Source organism: Accipiter gentilis, chromosome 17 (assembly GCF_929443795.1).
Source record: "Accipiter gentilis chromosome 17, bAccGen1.1, whole genome shotgun sequence".
Classification (NCBI taxonomy): domain Eukaryota; kingdom Metazoa; phylum Chordata; class Aves; order Accipitriformes; family Accipitridae; genus Astur; species Astur gentilis.
Genome location: NC_064896.1, coordinates 20,286,716 through 20,306,812, shown reverse-complemented (window position 1 = coordinate 20,306,812; position 20,097 = coordinate 20,286,716). Strand labels below are relative to the sequence as shown.

General features: G+C 38.7%; 1 protein-coding gene across 7 annotated transcripts in view; it reads left to right on the top strand.

The window, feature by feature from the left end:
- The first annotated feature begins 1,305 nt into the window (after window positions 1–1,305).
- The window catches only part of PPFIBP2 (PPFIA binding protein 2), a 107,926-nt gene continuing 89,134 nt past the window's right edge, over window positions 1,306–20,097 (top strand). For 6 of the 7 annotated variants that reach the window (XM_049820491.1, XM_049820484.1, XM_049820486.1 and 3 more), the window contains exon 1: window positions 1,306–1,433. The gene's annotated coding sequence lies outside the window, so the exon portion shown is untranslated. Of the gene's footprint in view, window positions 1,434–1,832; window positions 1,875–20,097 lie in introns of those variants that run through there. The other variant, XM_049820485.1, reaches the window with a different exon arrangement.

Here is a 20,097-nt window from a genome sequence, read left to right as displayed (position 1 = left end):
AACAGAACGTTTTTGTTAACCTATAAAACCCTTGGTATGTAGGAATATGCACCAAAAATATGCCTGGTAGCACTATTTAAACAGCATAGTTCTTATCAATTGTTCTGCTTCCAGTAAAAATGATACAAAGAATAAAACTCTGGATTTGGGGAGGGCGGGCAGGGCCAAGCTGTCCAAACTCTTCCCTTCACACTGAAATTCACTGAAGGGCTGATAACACCCAGCTTCCATCTCTGCAAATGAGGTGATGGGAAAGGTTTCTGTGGAGCCAAGGCCTAGAAGGCTGCAGCCCGGCCAGCCAGACCTCACCAGTTCCTGCAGGGCACATCGTAGCTGCAGCAACTGAGGTACCACGAAGCAGGGGAGGTCGTGAGGCACAAGCCAGGAACCCCCCAGGAACCCTCGAAACAGGATTTGCCTCCACCGTCCGTCCTGTCAGGGACGGGGCCGTCAGCGCGGCCTTGACTTTACCTTGACGTGAAGGGTTGGCGGCGGGCGGCGGACATTTTCATGGCGCTACAGGTGCGCGCCCCTACGCTGAGGCGCTGCTGCCTCAGCCCTGACGGTGCTGTGGGGGAAACGGAGGGCACCCACCCGCGTGCCCGCCAGCCAGCCAGCCTCCCTGGGCTCTGAGGGGCAGCTCTTCGCGCGGGCGCCCCGTCAGCTCCCGCCGGGTCCCGCGCGGGGCGAGGAAGGCGCCAAGGCGGCCCCGGAGCGGAACGTGCCCCCGCCGCGAGGATGGGCTAACGGCTGCCGCGAGGACGGGCTAACGCCTGCCGCGCGCCGGCCGCCGGCCCCTCCGCACCTGCTCGCGCGAGGGAGGGGGCCGCGCGCCCTCTCCCCCGCCCCGCAGCTCGCCGTCACGTGAGGGTGGCAGCCGCCGCCGGTCCCGTCTCCGCCGCGCCCCTCTGCGCGCGTGAGGGGAGCTGGGGGCGCGCACCTGGCGCCGCGGAGGCGCGAGGGCGGCCGGGAGCGGAGCCCGTGAGGAGGCGGAGGCGGAGGCGGCGACGCCGCCGCCGCTGCCGCGCAGGTCGGTCCCCGCGGGCGGTGCGAGGCGAGGCGAGGCGGGGGCGGGCTGCGTGGGAGGGTGCCGCCTCAGCGGGGAGGGCTTGCGCCGCTCCCGGGGCGTTCCGGGCGTCCCCTCGGCGCGGTGCTCGGCGGTGAGGTGGCGGAGCGCTGGGCCGAGCCGTCCCCCGGGCGGCGCGGCGGTTCGGCCGAGGGCAGCGTCGGGCGGGAGGCGGGTGAGCGGGGCGCGCAGGCTGGGCTGCGGTTCCTGGGGCGCCGCGGCCGAGTTCTGCGCGGGGATCCCCGACGAGTCCGGCTGCGGATGGGACGGCAATGCCTGTTGCTTCTCCTTTCTTAACACTTTGCTATTGCTGTGAGAGTGAAGGACTCCATTCTGTGGGGAAGACTTTTAAATAGACGCGGCTCCTGTAAGTTAAATATTTATTCTCACAGCGAGCAAAGCTTTGAAACTTGAGCTCCTCTAGCAGTTCGGTAAATAAACCGTTTTGTTGACATAAAACAGCCGATTCAGAAACTGCTGTCAGTAATGACATCCAGCTGCAGCCAAGTACTCTAAAGTGGAAGTGAGGTGTTCTCCCCCCCTCCGGTCTGTAATTGAATATTAATTCGGAAAAGAGGTATCTGGGGGAAATAAGAGAGTTAAAAGGATGTTCAGAAAAGAACAGCTGGAAGATGAAAGCGGCTATTAGGGGCTGTTTTACCCGGACGGAGATAAGGGAGGTAAGAGTATGAGGAGATGTCAAGTGATCTCCAGTTCCATCGTTCAGCACTCGTGTTATCGTGCTACTATCATAAAAATACCTCCCCCTTAACATTTACAAGAAAGATAAGGAATCACACCCCTTTCGGTATGATCATTTCTTCAGTTTTGCATGGGGCAAAAGAAGACGTTAAGTATTAATTTGGTAGGTCAGTAACTGCGGATCTGACTGTACACGGGGTGAAGTGCAATATGTGCTTTTGAAGATTTGCATGTACAACACATTGTATTTCCATACTCATAAAGGCTTTCTACAGTTTCAGACTATTAATTGCAGGGTTTTGGCAGGAGAGGAAACAGCGAGGGGCACTTTTCTGTCGTTTTGGGAGTTTGGTTTTTTTTTAAACAGGAATATGTGAACAGGTGCATGAAGGGCTTCGTTCTGAAACTTGTATGGAAATGTGGAAAGAAGAGATGGGAGGGCAAAGAAGGCTGAATTTCAGCTTTTCAGGTTTATTGATCTACTTTACTTGTGTTCCTGACTTTGGCTTGGATCTGCTGTGTGAACTTAGTTAAAACCAATACATCTTTACACTTCCTTGTATCTTCCTAATGGAGAAATGCTTGGAGTAGAACTCAGTATACCAGGAGAGTGAAAGGACAAACTGGGACAAACCTAAGCAAATACGGGTTGTTTTTAAATGATATGGATTTACCCTGCATTTGCTGATAGTTCTGGTTGAAGCAGTTGTAAGGGCCTCTTGAACCTAAAGGAAACCCAGTGTAAGTCAGAGCAGAGGAAGAACTCAAAAGAACCTTAGGTTTGTCTTCAGGACAAGTAAAGCTTGGTACCAGAATATGAGGAAAAAATAATACGTAAAAGAATTATACTATAGTTTTTAATATATAAAATGATCTCAAGTGATATGCCTGTAACTGTTTTGAACTAATGTTAGCATCACTTTTGAAAACTTAAATGCTTTATTTACCTAGGCCAGGTAATAATCAAGTGTCTTGGCAAAACATATAGCAGTTTATCTATCGTACATCTGGGACTCTGCCCTATGGAAAACACCAAATTAAAGGGAGGGAGCAGAAACTGATTAATCTGTGTGGCTGATGCATTGGGCTGGGGGCACTATTCCCTTGTTCCATGTTCCCTTGCTGCTTTCATCTCCTGTCCCAGGAAGCTGAGGAATTAGAGGAATGGTGGCAGAGGGCACTGCTGCTACCATCTTGATTTCACTCCAGCAACCCCATCCATTCGAGGACTATGCTAGAAGCAGGGAGGACAGGAAGGAAGTAGGGAGGGAATAAGTAAAGATGGGATAACAAGCACTATCCTCCCCTCACTCCTACTGTATCTGATCTCACTTCGTCTTTGTTAATGTGGTAGCAGCAGTGTGGAAAAGTGGTCGGGGGGGGAGGGGTGGTGGTGTGTGTAAATAGAGACTACATCGGCATAGGCATAGACTAGAGAAGTACTTTCTGGGTTCTTGAATCAATTCTCCGTTTCCTCTGTCATGCTTCTGTTACACTGAGTCTTTCTGTTACTCTAGACTGTCTCTGCAGGCATCAAGGCAGCATAATGTGACTTAATGTGGTAGAGTGTGTTTGAATGGAGGATGGGAAGAGAACAACAGATGGAAAAGAGTGAAGACCTTAAGAATCACCTTCCCTGAACACTTTGATAGGGTCAGCAAACAAGGGGGAAAGGCAGAGGGAGAATGTACAATGAGTGCAAAACATGGGAAAATGAAAAAGAACAAAGGCAGTGACCAATCTTCCCCCTCCCTCCCCCCATGTGCAGTTCTGCTTCTAGCCCTCATTTACCTAACTTGTTTCCTGTTTGCCACTTTCCGGTCTCTTTCTCTTCAAAACAAACAAACTCCTACAAAAACCTATAAAGCACTTATCCCTAGACACTACCTTCACTCTTATTAGACTATTCAGAGACAGACCAGACACTTAGTTCACTTTCCCAACAGCTAGGGATTTGTTTGAGCCTTTCAGCTCAAACAAATGAGGGCCTTGACCTGGTAAGATTAGCAAAGGACTGTGTTCATACAAGTAATGCAGAGCCTCAGTGGGGCTTTGCTAGTTAGCAAAAAATCCACCTCCTCCCTCCCCCCCAAAAAAAGATATTTACAGGAATAGGATGAAACCATCTTCTTGGTTTAGATGTCCATAGTATGATTCAGAGGATTTAGTGTTTATCAAAGCAGAAAAATGATGCATAAAGAAATGTGTTTTGTGATAAAGATCACTCAGTATAGATGCAAGCATGTTATCGTTCAATGTACTGTACCAAGCAAGGCTTTTCTGCATTTTCCAGAAATACCTAATAGTATAGAAATAGTAATGCAACAGAAGACAACATTCTTTAGGGCAGTAGATGAGAAGCTTCAGAAGTCACTTTTCTGTTGGTGAAGTTGCATCATTCAAATCTCTGGAGATGTTTTGTCATCTCAGTTTGCCACCTCATCCTCAGAGTTCAGTGAATTCAACTTCTTAAGGTATAATCTTGAAATTCTCATAAGCCACTGAATAGTTTAGCCAGCAATGGCTGCCCTTAGAGACACACTTGATCAGTTACCAGAATTCGGTAGATGCGTATGAAATCGTTTCACTTCAATAACTTGATCCCTTGAAAACTGGAAATTTTAAGCCATGAACTATTTTAAGTTCTCTAAATTTTCCCCACTTTGCTCTTGTCTATTTTGTGTTGTCAACTCACCTGTTACTTTGAAGAGCTGAAGAAACTGAAACTCCCACCTTTGGACAATCTGTTCTTTAACTTTGTCTAAGCAACAGCTCTGAGGTGATATCATGTCTTTGTTAAACTGTGACAGCTTGCCTGCCACCCATTTACAGTATTTTATAGTTCTTTTAAATAGATGCACATTAAGCAACAAAATAAATGTACTTTTTTTGTACCTAGATGCCTCTGCCTGTATGTTTTAGCACAATGTTTTTATTTCAAGTCTCTTGTGACCTTGTAACATTACAGTTACCTCTTTTGTTTCTCTGCATCTTCATGTGTTTATTGCTATAAAACCATTTCCCAATAGCACTTTGCTCTTATTTGGCAATTCATTGATGCAGAGAACAAAGAGGTTAAATTACAAAGATAATTCCTTTCTGAAAGAAACATAAAAAGTAAATCCTAATGCCACTGTTGCTAGTCTAGGTCAATTTGTGGATTTTATGTTTATACTGTGCATCTGCCAAGTTACAACGTAGTGGCTTAAACAACTATAAGCATGACCTGGATTTTAAACTCTTACTCTGATAACCTGTAAAGCAAGATTTTTATGAATATTATGTAGCTTACTAGTATTTCTGGAAGACCTGTAACCCAAAGCTGCTGAGGGGGAAGTGCTGTATATTTTCACAATGATTAAAGAGAAAAATTTGGTATCTTCACGTGCATAAGATGGGACATAATTTCTCTGCAAGATGATCAACAAACTAACAGGGAGCCATTAGTGTTTCTCTCAACAATGTGTATGTGATATATAAAATATATTCTTATATTTATTTTATATCCATATAAAAATGTGTGTTTATCTGTTTAGCTGAATTTTCCAGGTAAAACCTGAAGTAAATGAAGATAAAGATAAGAGTTGAGAATTGAATACAGGGAAAAATAGAGTGCTTTGTGGTTTAGACAGGGGGAAAGATAAGAAACCTGATAGTGACCAGACAGTATGTGGCACACAACATGCCTGGAATGGTAAATGATGGGTCTGACTTCCAAGAAGTTGCAATGACAGAGCGTGCACTGCTGATTGTATGAGAGGTCTTTTGCATATCACCCAAGGACATGGTGCTAAGTTGATGAAGCAGATGTGAATTTGGAGAAAACAGATCAGCAGGCCTGATTCTCCTTCAGCAAAATCTTAAATTAGGCTAGAGGAGTTAAATAAGACTGAACACTCAAAGTCAAGACTTGCTAAATGGAAGAAAAAGAGAGGTCCAAAGCCTGGCCCTGTTACAAGTGTTGCTTATCAAATGCTGACTGAGAGTCTTGTTTTCATTAGAGCAAGGATGGAACTTGTATGAATATTCATAAAGAATGATTCACTTGTTGGCTATGTCTTCATACTATTTAAGATCAACAGATTGTATGCCAGTTAAAGTAATTACTAAAGATAAATCTAAACTCTGAATCTAATCTGGATTTCAAGCACTGACTGTATGGGACCTGCTGTTGTACTTTATCCTCTTCTGAAAACACATCTGGTTGGTCTCCACATTCAGAGGTGACTTAGCTGGGGGTGCCTTCTTGTTTCTGTCTGTACTGCTTACACAAAGAAGTCATTTTGTTTCCAGTTTGCACTATTTTCAACCCAAAGCTTATTTCAGAAGTCTTAGTTTGACAGAGGAAAATATTTGCCATGTGTCTCTTGAATATAGGGAATCATATTTTTATTCCACTACAATACAGTGCAGATAGTAGCTTTAATCTGCTTTAATAATGCACAATCAGAACATCTTATTCTAATGACGTTGCAGTAAGATTTATGAATGTGTTTCTGTGATGATGATAAACTAATATATGTAATCCAGTCAGCTCCCAAATGGAAGTATTTTGATGTTCTACTCCAGAGAAAAAAATTTCTCTAGCAAAGACCTTGGGGAGGTAAATCTGATATTTTAAATAGATAGGAAACCAGCACAAACCATCCTGGGAAGCAGTTTTTGCATTTCACCTGGATAGCATTTGCTGTGTGCAGTATTAGATAGGGGATGTATGAAGATCTTCTTGCGTAAGACTTCTCTTTTATATAAAATGTTCTATCATTCTGTAGTTCATAATGAAATTTCTGTTAAATCATCTTTGTCCTATACATTCAGTGCCTTGGTGACATTTCAGCCAATGTTAACCTATATACTAATAAAAACAAGCTCTTAGGAATTGAAGTAGGTGATCCAAAGAGGTGCCTTCCAACCTCAACTATTCTGTGATTCCATTATTCTGTGATAACATTCTCATATGCTTCATAAAACTGTTCTCATTAGGCTTAAGTGCAGGTCTTCACAATGCAGTTAACATAAGCTCTTACCTGAAATTTCCTATTAATTCCATTCCTTTCTCTCATGCAGAAAACCTCTTTTTTCAAGTTTTAATGCCCAACCTAAGGTATGAAGTTGTGCTTTGTTTTATGATTGTAACCTTTCTATATACTTTGCAGTGAGGCTACAAGTGAGAAGTCACATAAGCATGGGTCATCTTCCTGTGGCCTTACCATCACTCCCTAAACAGTTTCACTGGCAGATTTATGGTCACCCAGCAGACCAGGAGAAAAAATGGCAAAACAGGTCACTGGACCTTGAGATGTGTTCAGGACATGCATTAACAACTTCAGAAACCATGAGACTGTAGGAAATGTGGTAATAGCTTCAACCCGGATACTCAGACATGGACCTCAGCTACCCCTGTTAATTAACAGTGCATAAAGTGTACTTACTATTTTAAAAAAAACCAAAAAACAAAAAGCAGAAAAAAACAAAACCAAAAAACCACCCCCCACCAAACAAACAAAAAAACCTCCCATAGCTGAACTTAAGGTATGTTTATGCAAGTGCTATGTAAGCATATATGCATATGTAAGTAAAGCATCTGTTGTAAGCTCTTTTGTAATATGTGCATTAATAATTGTTTCAAGAAGGGAAGAACGAATCTTAAATTTCAGAGCTACTTATATGGACCAGAAGCACAGACTGGTTGTAAAATATCAATGAAAGTAGGATATGTAATTTTCTTAAGGAATGTGTTCATTGCATCTGAAAAAAAAAATCAAAACAAGTGAATAGTTTTCTTTTCTTGAAAGAAGTCTTCTGTAATGAAAAGTATATATACAAAGTAGTTTAGTGTTAGAACAGATTCTATTGAACCTGAAAATCTCAGTCATAAACATTATAAGTTATTAGTTAAATATTTCCTGAATTAAAATGTTCTTCAATGTAGGAAGCTGAGTGCATCCAAAGTAGTAATTTTACCTGAAACTAAAAAGAGCCATTTGTGGTCTGATCTTGCAAACTTCATATGTACAAAAGGAAAATCATATTAGAACCTTTTGTTACTAGAAGAAAGGAGAGTTGCTATAACAAGCATTTGTGCAAAAAGAAGATCTGTTCTGGTCTGCTTTGCAGATCACACTATAGTGTTGTGAAAAATACTTCATAGTCCACAATAGTTACTCACCTGTACTCTGTCCAGTGTGTGGAACATTTCATAATAGTGTAGACTAGGCTAAGGATTAGAAAACTGCTGCAAGAATTGTGGTCCAAATCTGTTTTGCTTTGATTATATTCTCCGTTTTAATTAGGAAATTTGGTAGCATCTTCAGTTTCATTTGTAGATTGTGAAGCCCAGCTGGTTCTCATTTCACATAAACTACTTGCAAAAGGATGTACTGTAGAAGACTGCATTTTTTTTTTAACATGGGGAGAGGAGTTTGTGTTCAGAGTAATTTATTGGGTACAAAGGGAGCTCATGCTCTAGAATGAATTTAGTTTAGATTCACCAGTCACTTGTAGTTTTTTATTTAATCAAAGCTTCTGATTACCCAGGGACTAATTGCAAAGAACAGGACTAGCAGCTGCTCACTTCCTTTGGAAACCCAGATTTGGGTACTTAGAAGCAGAGGTTCCAAATTAGTTAACACTTATAAAACTGCCATGCTAGGCAGCTTGCCTAGTTTGCCATGCAGTATGCCTGTAAATATCATTTCACAGCGAATGTGTTTTATTTGCTTTTCTTAGCTAACAAAGTAAACAGTACTATTTCTGTCATGGAGCAAAGCTATCCCATATCAATAAGGACTAATAGGGAAGAAACAATTTCCTTATGGCAGAGCAGTATTTCAGTGTTTTTTAACATGACCATATTTTTTCTTTTCAAGTAGGAAAAGACTGAATATATATTTTTTTGGAATTAATAAAACTGTCTTGAATATTTCCACTTGGAGTTTTTGAAGACCACTGAAACACAGGGGACAAAATCTCTCATATATAATAGCAAATCAAATTTTAGTTACAAGTTTAGTATCAAAGTATAAAGTAGTCATGATCACTGATATGGGAGCAGACTTTGATCCATTTTCTGGAAAGTGAAATAAACTGAAGAAACTGACAGTGAGCTCTGATTTCCTTTTCTCTCCTGAAATAGAAGAAAAATTTAATTAATTTCATCCAGTGGACAGTCATTTGAATAGTTCAGTCTTTTTTCTATTGGTTTTTAATTTTTATTTTTATGCAGTCACTTGGCCCCAGATGCAAGAAACTTCTGAGATATTTTTCATACAGACAAATCAGCTAGTAGCTATTAGGTATTAAAGGACTTTGCAAGCCTGAAATAATTTCATTTTGTGGTTCATTTTGTGGATCATTTTGTGTTCATAAACAGGTCCAATAAAGGTATTGTTATGAAACAGTAAAATACATTATTAAGTTATTACCTCAGGAAAATCCATAGGTTTATTCACAATCAGACCAAATATGAGTAGTAAGCCTTTCAAACAGTTCTAAAAAGCTGCTCTGAGTCTTGACGTGAAATACTCTGAGATAAGATAGGACATGTAAAAGCCCAACACTCAGTATCCCCTCAGGTATTATTGCGGTTTGGGACTGCGACAGTGCGCTTTTGGACTTCTGGTCTTGCTATAATGACACCCAGGCCTTTCAGAGTAATATAAGAATTCTGATTGATTTGTCTTCTATGTCAGTACAAAGGTGTCTAATCCATTTATTTCAGAGCCAGTAAACTTTTACTAACTTCATAATAATATATTGCTTCAGGTAGTGTTATACTCTAGCATTTGCAGTTACAACTGCAATTTTTCTATTTATTTCAATCATATGAAAGAGTTTTTCTCTGGAGTGGAAGTAACACATAGCAGCACAAATTTTAGGCTACGGTTTTATTTTTTGGCAAATACTTCTGCGTCATTGTTCACATACAATTAAAATACTTATCTGGAACTGAATCTAGAGAAATCCTATGTATGTTCATTATAATGGTTTAACTTCTATTTTTTTCATGTCCTAAAACTAATGGGAATTCACTATTAAAAGAGAACAAAAGTGATCTTTTATATATATATCCCATTGATGAATTATGCTGACAGCATCCTGAACTTCAGACGTAAATACATATGTAAACACCAGAATACTGAGAGTATGAATGGGTCTGTTTCTAGGTCCAGTTCTTGCATTCAGTTTGTGTTGAGAAAGGCATCTTTTAATTTGCAAAACTTGCCAAAGCTTTCTGAATTAAGTGTCCTAGCAAGCCTGTAAGCCAAAATGACTAAACTGGAATATGGTAGCTTTGGAGGCTTATACATGTAACCAGTTTTACTGAGCAATTAGTCTCTTTCTGGAAATGACATATACTTTTTAAGTTTTGCAAACTCAAACAGGCATTCTGATGCATGGAACTGTGGCTGGGCATTTTCTTACCCCTTTCTTAGTCCTACATATCATGTATATTTTATAAGGAGAAGTTCAAATTGATTCGACTTCCCTTGATAACATGATGTGACATGGAAACTTGTTCATTTTACATTTGTACAGAATTGAGAATAAATGCCTTGAAATCGTTGGCAGACACAACATGATGGGCTTTGTGGTTGGTAACAACTTGAGAATGCCTAGCATGTTTGGTAGTAAAAGGTGCGATAGATAACAGTAGACTTCTAGGATCTCTTTTGTATCCTGTGCCACTGGATGTATCTACTCTATGGAGGCAGCATGCTGGGCACTTCAGAACTCTTTTGTTAGCCTGTAAAAAAGTTTCACCAAATACTCAAAACTGGATATACAGTTACCTGAAACTTATTTGTTTCAGTTGTGACAATAGAGCGGAAACAGTAGCAGCATGCATAGATGAATGTGAAATAGAAAAGCTGAGCAATTGGGTGGGTTTTCAGCGTGGTGATTCTGTTAAGATCCTTTGCTAGGTAAACATGTTTTTCTGTGAGCAAATACAGCTCCTCCATAGAATAGGTCATTGAGGAGACCTATATATCTAGTCACATATTCATTATGGGCTGCTATGTGTTCCCTCTAAAATCATCTTTTGGTTTCAGTGAGTTCTTAATCTGTCTCTAGTCATCTTGGTATTTGGGTTTTTTCTAGGATCCACTGGAAAAACATGAATAAAGGAAATACTACAAGTTTCTCTCACCTACGTGAATCTTAAAAGTATTAAATGTTGCTTTTGGATGTCAAGTTACTGTTGTGTCTGTAATGCAACATTGCCTCTCTGTATAATGCTTTTTCTCATAATTAGAAAATTATGTTAATCCATTAAGTATGGAAAGTAAATATGATAGGAGAATATATCATTCTCTGATTTAGAAATCAGCTGTGGCACAATGTTTGATACAGCTGCTTCCTTACTTGTTGGCCAGTTCTGCAAGGAGTAAGATGTCCCATATTCTGGATAATGGAGGAGCAAAATCAACAAAATGTGCCATTTTAGATCAGGATTTAACTTTCCATGGGGAATTTTTGCCTCTTGGTTATACTTAGTATTTAGGCAGAGAAAGAGAAAAACTTGAAGACAGTTTTTTCCAAAGATTTTCATTAATCTTCAGCAAGCAATCAATATAAGAATGTTTTGTTTATAAACATAGGCATTAAACTGACACAGCTGTTAAAATTTATGTTTTCATTGACATGATGAGTAATGTGGATATGGTGCTTTTCATAGTGATCTATGTGTTGTTCCTAGTTTAATGCTTTTAATCCAAGCAGATTCGCTTAAGTTGAATTTGCTGTTTCTAGCAGAAGTATATTTTTCCTTTCTTTGTTTCCCACAGACACTTTCCTCAAAATAGCTACTGAAGCTTAAATTTATACAGAAGTACTTGATACTGACAGTTCCTGTTAGTATGAATTCAGCATGTTTGTGTTCACAGATGCAGGGTGGGTCATATTAAAGCAGCCTAGTGATGTTTCCAGTTATTTATAAATTGCTACACAAAATGGTTCAGAGGGAAAAAATATTAATATGAAATTAAATTTTACAAAGTCAAAAAAGCCGTCTTTTTAGTATTCGTTTTTAAGCCTTATGTCTAAAGCTGAGTTTAGACTTCACAAGTCTTCATATCACATTAATAAAGTTGAGGCAAATTCAGGACGGAGCTTTATAACCTGAATAACCCAAGAGTAGATAATTTTGTAATGAGAAATAATCATAAAAAATATCTCTCTTAGTTGTGTCTATGTTGGACTGTTTCTGTGTGTAGTCTAACCCAGACCTCAGCTTTTTACCGTAGAAATCCTGTGGATGAAAATTGTCTCTTTTGATTGTAGGAAGTCATTTTTCTAGCATGTCAACCCTCCTTTTTGTTCTGAGGTTCTGTTGCCAAAGAACAGATCTTGGATATCTCAGTGTCCACTGGTGCCAATTCCTCTACCAATCCTCAACTTCTAAGGTCCGTTTTAAGGAACGCTTAGTGCTCTCTACCCTTCTAATCCTCTGAAGTGAGTTATTTCTGTAAACATTCATTGCTTTTACTCTGCGTGGAAACATTCACATATTCACCTATGTTGTCATGTATTTCTTCTGTGGCATTTTTCTAAAGGTCAGAAATACCCTGCAACTTGAATGCTACATGTAGCCTTGGTCATCTCATCTCAGCTATGGTACAATAAAACAAGAACAAGTACATAGAGAAGCAGCGAGTGTGTTGAAAAGTATGGATTTGGTTTACTCTGAGGAGAGACTTGCAGGATAATGACTCTTCAGTTAAACAGGGATGTTATAGGGGGAGAAAAGGGAATAGGACTGGAAAGACACTGTAAGATGGTGGCATGAAAAAGTGAGCAGTGATTAACCTCTGTTGGGTTGGTGATGTCAGAGCATTCACTGAACAATTATACAAAATGGATTTGAATAGAAATCAGATAAATCTACAGAGGGTAGGTCCTTCAACATCTATGAAGCATGGTTCCTATCCAGTCTGTGTTTCATGAAGTCTCATTCTTGCTGATTACTGTGAAAAAGAACAGGAGACTGATCACTATGCACCTGTGTTGCACTGAACATCATTAGAGACAGAGCACTGGGACGGACAGACTGAACGAGCATGACTGTTCTTACAGTGTCATAAGAGTTCCAAAAATACATAGCTGTTTTCTGCCTCTGAGTCATATGAATTTGATGGATACCTGTCTTGATTACACTACAGGCAAGAATAAATAGAAGTTGAAGCACTAGGACCAAAGACTGTATGGGTTCTAGTAAGTAAGACAGTTGGCTGAGGAGTGTTTGCTCTTTGTTGGCAAAGTAGCTGATTTTTACAACATCCTCTGTGTACATCAAGCAACTGAAGAAAATGGACACTGTGAACAGATGTGAAAATTGGACCTCCTTACATTTCTTTGAGATATCAGATCTTCTGGCCCTGTGTTAGCACTGGCCTCCTTTAAAGAAACATCTGTGTTTTCAGAATAGTATTCCAGATGGTACCTGCATAAGTTAATGCAAAATCTCTGTTTCACAGTGCCCATATACACTTCTGTATCCCTAGTGGGATTTATACACATATAGTTAATAGATTAATAAAGTTAGTTATTAGTAGTGCTTGTTCTGCTGAGTTGGTTCTGTAACAGCTTAATGGGCAAGAAGAATGATTTCCATTTACAAAACTTACTGAAATGCAGAAAGGCAAACAAAAATTGAACACTAGGATTTTCCATAACAGGCTGGCCTGATCAATTACGTTGTCATGGCCAGGCTGAGAAGCCTTTGCTTAAGAGAGATTTGAAAAAGCCTGAGAACTATTTATGAACCATAAGAAACATTATTTGTAATTCTCAAGTTTTAAAGAATGTTTTTTCCAGCAGTATAATTTGTCTAAATATTTAGGATTTTTATACAGGATATCTTTGAATACTTCTGTTAATCATATATACCTAATCTCTCTCAATTTCTGTCAAGGTCTTGTCCTCTGTTTTACTCTAGGGCAGAGTTCATTAGTGCGTGAATTCTGTGTTTATTACCATTTCTCACCTTTCAATTTACTAGAGCATGAATTTACTTTCACAGGATCATTCATTATATCATTTCTCAGCTTAAGTTTTTCAACTCTTGTGTGGTTTTGGTTTTTGTTGTTTGGGGTTTTTTTTCCGGGGCGGGGGGGCGGGCGGGGATGCAGTTTCCCAGGCATTGAATCTGGAGTTAAGTAACTTAGAAGACCTAGTTGAAACATTGTCTTTCATGTAAGAAAATTTGAAGCTGTAACCTTGATGCTGGTGAATACCTGAGATAAGAAGGAGGGGGGCAGACGGACGGACATGTTTATTTTAATTGTCAGAATTTTGGAGGTGTAACTCTTCTTAATTGTAATACTTTTATAACTAAATGTGAACTGTAGTACCAAATCTGAGTTTTGTATGCCATTCATCTTTAAATTTATTTTAAGACCACAAATGTTCATGTTTTGGTTCAGAAACTCCCCCCGCCCTGTGTATTTTACCAGGTAATGGTTTATGCAGTTGAAGTTTAAATCCAAAGCATTTATTCACTGTGGTTTTTTGAAGTTTTAACTAGCTAGAAATTGGAACTAGTTAGATGACAACTGAACTAAAATAATTAGTGGTTATTTTGGTTTAATTCAATAATAAATAATGAACGCAATTTTGGTTTTAACATTTGCAAAGTTGGAAGCTACAACATTTCCCTTTATATTGTGTATAACAAAGAGAAAACTTAAAATATCTGATAACAATTTAAAATTAATTTATGAAGTGCTTTTTTAAGCTTTTATAAGCAATGTTTAAAACAACACTGAAGGAATGAAGCGCTTTCTACAGTTGACAGAACTGCTATAGAGAGGAGCTGAAGAAACCTCACTTTGCACATGCCATTCTGTCAGCGTCAGCTTTTATATGTAAGGATGAGACCTTGTACAAACATGAGTCAGGAAATTTGGTTATGGTACCAATAGCAACTGTAACTTAATATCCATGTGGAGGAGTTACTATGTGGCGATCTGTGTTCTTAAAGCATCATAAAGTATCAGATCCTTTAGCATATATTTAAGGGTGCTTTCTTTTTTCCTTCTCCCTCCCTTCCCCCAAAATTGAGGTTCAGACTCATATTAGCAAACTTAATGGGTTTATTTTTAAAAACAGATGTTTGGCTTTGACTTTGCTACTTCATAATGCAGTAAATTTAACTACATTCAGTTCTCTTCATATTTTAAATCAAATTATTTAGTATAATATGTTTAAAAGCAGCACAGTTCTTACTGCTTGTCAGTCTGCTTTTATCAGCAGCACATAAATGTGGTGGTTTTACAGTGCCAGAGTAATACCCAGCTGCCTACATAAGTCAGTTTAGCTTATTTAGTTAATGACCTTAGTTCATTTTCACCACGGAGGTATTGTACTAGTACTGTGCTTTGCCTAAGGATGTCCCTTCATGTAAGGACTCCCAGCAGTATGTTGACTAGAGACTTTACCAGTTCTTCTACCATCTACCTGAAATAGTTCAGTATCAGGTCTTCATTCAGCTTTGGCTAATCTATATTTCTCTCTAGAGTTTCCCTCTCCTCCTTAGTGTGGACCTTTTACACTTTCTGACTGAAAATAATTTTATTTTATTTTTTTTTATTCCCATTCTAGTTATTCTTAAAAAACCCTCTATATTCTTGGTTTTATTTATTACATAAAGGGTAATCAAAGAAGGAAAGGTTCTATTTACCCTTCTGCCTATTCCAATGAAGCATATGAAGGGGAAATAGAGCAAGTAGTGTTTAAGTTATAGTCAGATGAGTCGGATTTCTGGCTGGATAGTCCTGGAAGATGCCATATAAGTAGTGTTCCTTAGGCGGTCATTCTAGTGATCATCAGAAATTCTTCTGTTGCCAGCAGCTGTGGATAGTTATTTAGGACTAAGGATTAACTTAATTAGAGAGGTATGCCAGGTTCTAAAAGGCCATGATTCAAATATGTATTTATAACTTTTTTTATTTGATGGTGTTGTGAGAACTACCGAGCCAGGTTGGAGATGAATCAGCAATTGTGTTCCCGTGGGGTGACTGGATACAATACAGCTTGTGGCTGGGGGAGAAGCAAGGTGGGAAATGACGGGGGTGGAAATTGTGCACGTTCGTTCATTCCAGCTCAGGAGTCATCTTGCAGCTGAAAAAAACAGGGAGGACTTCTAAAGCTTACCCAAGCCACTTGATATTTCATTATACCATTAAGTACAAAGCAATATGATACTTGAATTTGAATCTTTAAACAGTTTACAAACACGTATTTATTCATCTCAGAAAAAAGCTGGGGGTAGTTAATTATTAGCTGTGTCTTCTAAATGAGGAATTTGTAGGCCACTCAAAGCATTGATATTAAGGCAAGATCTGGATTTCAAGAGTTCTTGTCAAAAATCACATCTCTCTCCATAACTGATAAAGTTGGCGACCTAATTATTAGGAGCAACCTTGGAAAAACATCTGAGTTATGAGTTGCCTAAATGTTCACATTCTTATCTCTGGACAGCTGCTGGTTCAAGGCAGCCGTGAAAGATTCAAATTTAATTAAGGCTTTTCACAATTCTGAATATGTCTTGCTCATAGTGAATATGTCTGTTAATATGTTCTTTTTGGACACAGTAAGCTGTAGTTTTACATACAGAAAGTAGGTTAAGAAATTTGCAAGGGATATTGGCTCTAAGCACAATAGTTCTACCAGAGATATTTTATTTGAAATGCAAATTTCAGCTTGGGATTTATAGGGTAAAGCTAGCTGAGCAAAATATATTTAGGGCATTCAGACCAGTTCACTCTGTCTGCACTTCCTGGAAGATCTTATTACTTAGGTAATTATAACAAACAGGGTTGCAATATCTTTGTGGGCTGGGCTCTAAATTAGTATGAGCGTGTGCCTTAGAAGGGATGATAATAATTTAGACTTACATCTGCTTAACAGTAAAACTTTGGCTATTAATAGTGAGCAATTTTTACTGATCAGGCGAAAAAGTAAATTCTTTTCTTCATAAGGACCTGAAAAGGTGAGTAGATGGGTTCTTGTATTTTGCTGGTATATAAATTAGTCTAATAAATCCTGAAGGTTTGAATTTGCTAACATTAAAGCTTGTACTGTAATGTTAGAGATAGTTTTTGTTCAGTCCTTACCAAAGCTGAAATAACTTATTTTTCAAAATATATGTATATTTTTATATAGGTAGATAAGTCATGGTGTTCTGCATCTGTTGATGTCATTCAGGAATGAAAACCATAAAAGGAATTGCATTTAAAATACCAGCAAATAGATGGATCCTGTTTGATGCACTCAGCATACCTTGGGATTGATACAGGTGTCTTGTTATTTAGTAATAATAAAAAAATAATCCACAATTGCAGGTATTTCTATAGAACTAGATCAGAAATGGTAACTGAAAGCATATGAGAGCTAACAAGCTCTTTTCACAATATTGCTCAGAACAGTCAAAGTGTAAGAAGGGAGTGTCTGGGAAAGTAAGACTTGCCTGAAGCACAAGCAACAGGTCTGTCTAGAAAAAGATGTCAAGCAAGTAATATTACATTATTGCTCTGGAGCAAAGAACTTTGCTTTTATTAATAAATCATTGTTTGGTCAGCAGGTTTTACTCTAGCTTAATGCAGTTAAGCAGCAAAATACATTGTGGATACAGGCAGACTGTGGAGGCTGGGAGGAGATAGAAGACTTGGTTCTGGTGATATTTTCAGCAAAACTTAATGGTTTGTGCCAAGGTCTTGACTGAAGGTCTTTGTAAAAGTAAAATTTCAAGTTTATAATGTAATGTATCAGCTTTTTCTGTACCTTTTTCACTACAGATGGTCAAATACTATATTTGATGTTTGGAAGAAATGGTAGTTCTGCATTTTTTGTTAATAACATCTGTGTATTGCTCTAGCCACTTTAAGCACGTGGAGCAGTAGCTTACAGCACAAATAAGAGCATGCAGTGCAGTGTAGCAATAGAAACTCTATGCTATGTTTAGTATTTTTCACTCGTCTTCTCTCTTCTAATTTTGAGCCAGTCTGCTGTCCTGGTTTACCAACACAACTGGTGGCCATAGATTTCTGGGGGAATGGCTGGTAGCAACATCCACCAAACGAGCAAGGTAGCCTAGGTGCCTCTTTGGCAGCTGCTTACTGTAGGTGGATTTCCTTTCACTGAGGTGATTATTACCGATGTTATGGTTGCTTTGAACTAGGGGAAATATTGCAAGGAAGAAGGATTATTGCAGTTGAGAATCAGGTATCTCTAAAGTATTTAGTGACTCTACTAAGCTACTGGCAGGTAGATGTGACAACAGTAGATGGAAATCTACCAAAACCAACAAATTGGCAACAGAATCAGAGAGAGTGTCTGTAATGTTCACATGTGTAAGCATTCTGAAATTTTAAGTTTACATCAGCTGATTTAATGACTTTCCAGATTATTCTGAGCATAATTTGTGTTATTTCCAATACCATTAAATGAAATTTTTCAGTCAGATGCATTTTGGTGAAATTCAGTTACATTTAGCATTGTTCATACTCAAGTTATTAATTTGATAAAAATGAAGAGACCAAAACCAACCATTCATTTACATTAATCTTTGCCTTGGGTGACACTAAAGATATTTCTTCCATTTTCTGATAAGGCATTCTCATATTGCTCTTCAGATTAATTTGATCTGAAGTTAAATAATGGTTTACCCATTACAACAAGCTATAAATGGCAGAGCTCAAATTAGAGCATAGTAGTTTCTGACTCTTACTCCTGCATCTGTCCCTCTAGATAGTGGTGTTGTATACATTGACTAGAATGGACATAGGACACACACCTTACTGGTAACACAGAGGTTATTAATAAGTTAGCTTTCTTTGTGTATATTTCACCAGCACCACGGAGAAAAAGCCTGTGTCTCAGGACTTTTAGTTTTTAAGAGAAGCAAATAATTTTGAATTGTTAGTAAAAATTTTCCATTGCACTGGGTTATTACTGAGATTGAACTTTTCTTATGATGCATTAATTTTGACTCAGCTTCAAGTGTACTTTTAAGGATTTTTTTTAATTTTTTTTTTTTCTGACGGTCCCTCTGGAAAAAAAAAAAAAGAGTAAGGTTTTATTTTAAAGCTGACTTTATCCTCTGGCTGCTGATTCTACATTCTAGTGTTTAGGCAGGCTCCAACTGAGATAGTAAATGCGGGTGGTTTAGCTAAAAGTCATGCAATTGGTAATGGTAGCCAGTGTCTGATCTGTCACTGGATGAACACTGTACCAGTATATTTTCATCTATGTGAATTACCATTAGAGATTACTATAATATTTATTTAAATTTGGAATAGCTGAATTCTTAGCATAGGTAATAGCATGATAAATACAGATTAGTGAAATTTCAGTGGCATTGGAATAATCAGCCCCACAAACATCTGACCATTGCTGTTACACTTCTCTACAACCTGCATCATTTGAAGGATATCTCTAGCCGTTGTCAGACAGGTGTCTTTTGTGGTGCTTAGAAAGCTGTCAAAATTGAACAGTTTTGAATTACAGATTTAAAAACTTGCTTTATCAGAAGATTGAATGTGAGAAGAGTGAATTGCACCCTTCATGGAAGAGAAATCAAAATTCTATGACCCCTTAAACTAGGCTTTTTCAGTGTTTTGAGTTGTGTGTTAGAGCACTGCAAAAATTATGTATAAGTACGATCCTTGTTCATCTCTGTGTGGGCACTGGTTTCATACTTCGGCGATGAAGTGATGTGCAAAAGGGCCTTATTTCAGAGAGAATTTTCTCACTGGCAGTGAAATGGATAGTGTAAATTTTTTTCGCCTTTGAAATGTCATCTGTTGACAAGAATGACTGCTACTTGACTAAGAGTCCGGCAACACCAACTCACAAGTAGAGTCTAATTTTGGAACATTTTGTTTGTTATCCTTAATGTCAGATGGTAACACGAATGTCTTTAATCCTGTTTTAAAGAGGCAACAGTAACTTCAGAAACTTCATACCTGGGGCATTTTGGTTATTAGAACAGAAAGAACTCTGTTTTCAGTGTCATGAAAGAAGTGGTAGAAAGATTGAATAGGGATATAGAAAGGCGTAAAAATTATTTCGGAATTGTCTTTACTCTTAAGGCAGCAATCAAAAAGCAGAGCTTCTACAGAGTTCTGCTTATAGATTAAGCATGTTTTTCACCATGTGTTCATTCCTTCATTGAAACCTAGTCAACCATCTTTTTCCTCACAGTGCAAAATGTTGAAATGCACTGAACTTTGAATCTAGGAAACCACTGTTAAGGATGAGGGGTAGGGGAATCTCAAGCTTCTGGTATTTGAGATTGTTTGGTTTTGTTTCCATCTGCATTTTCTTGT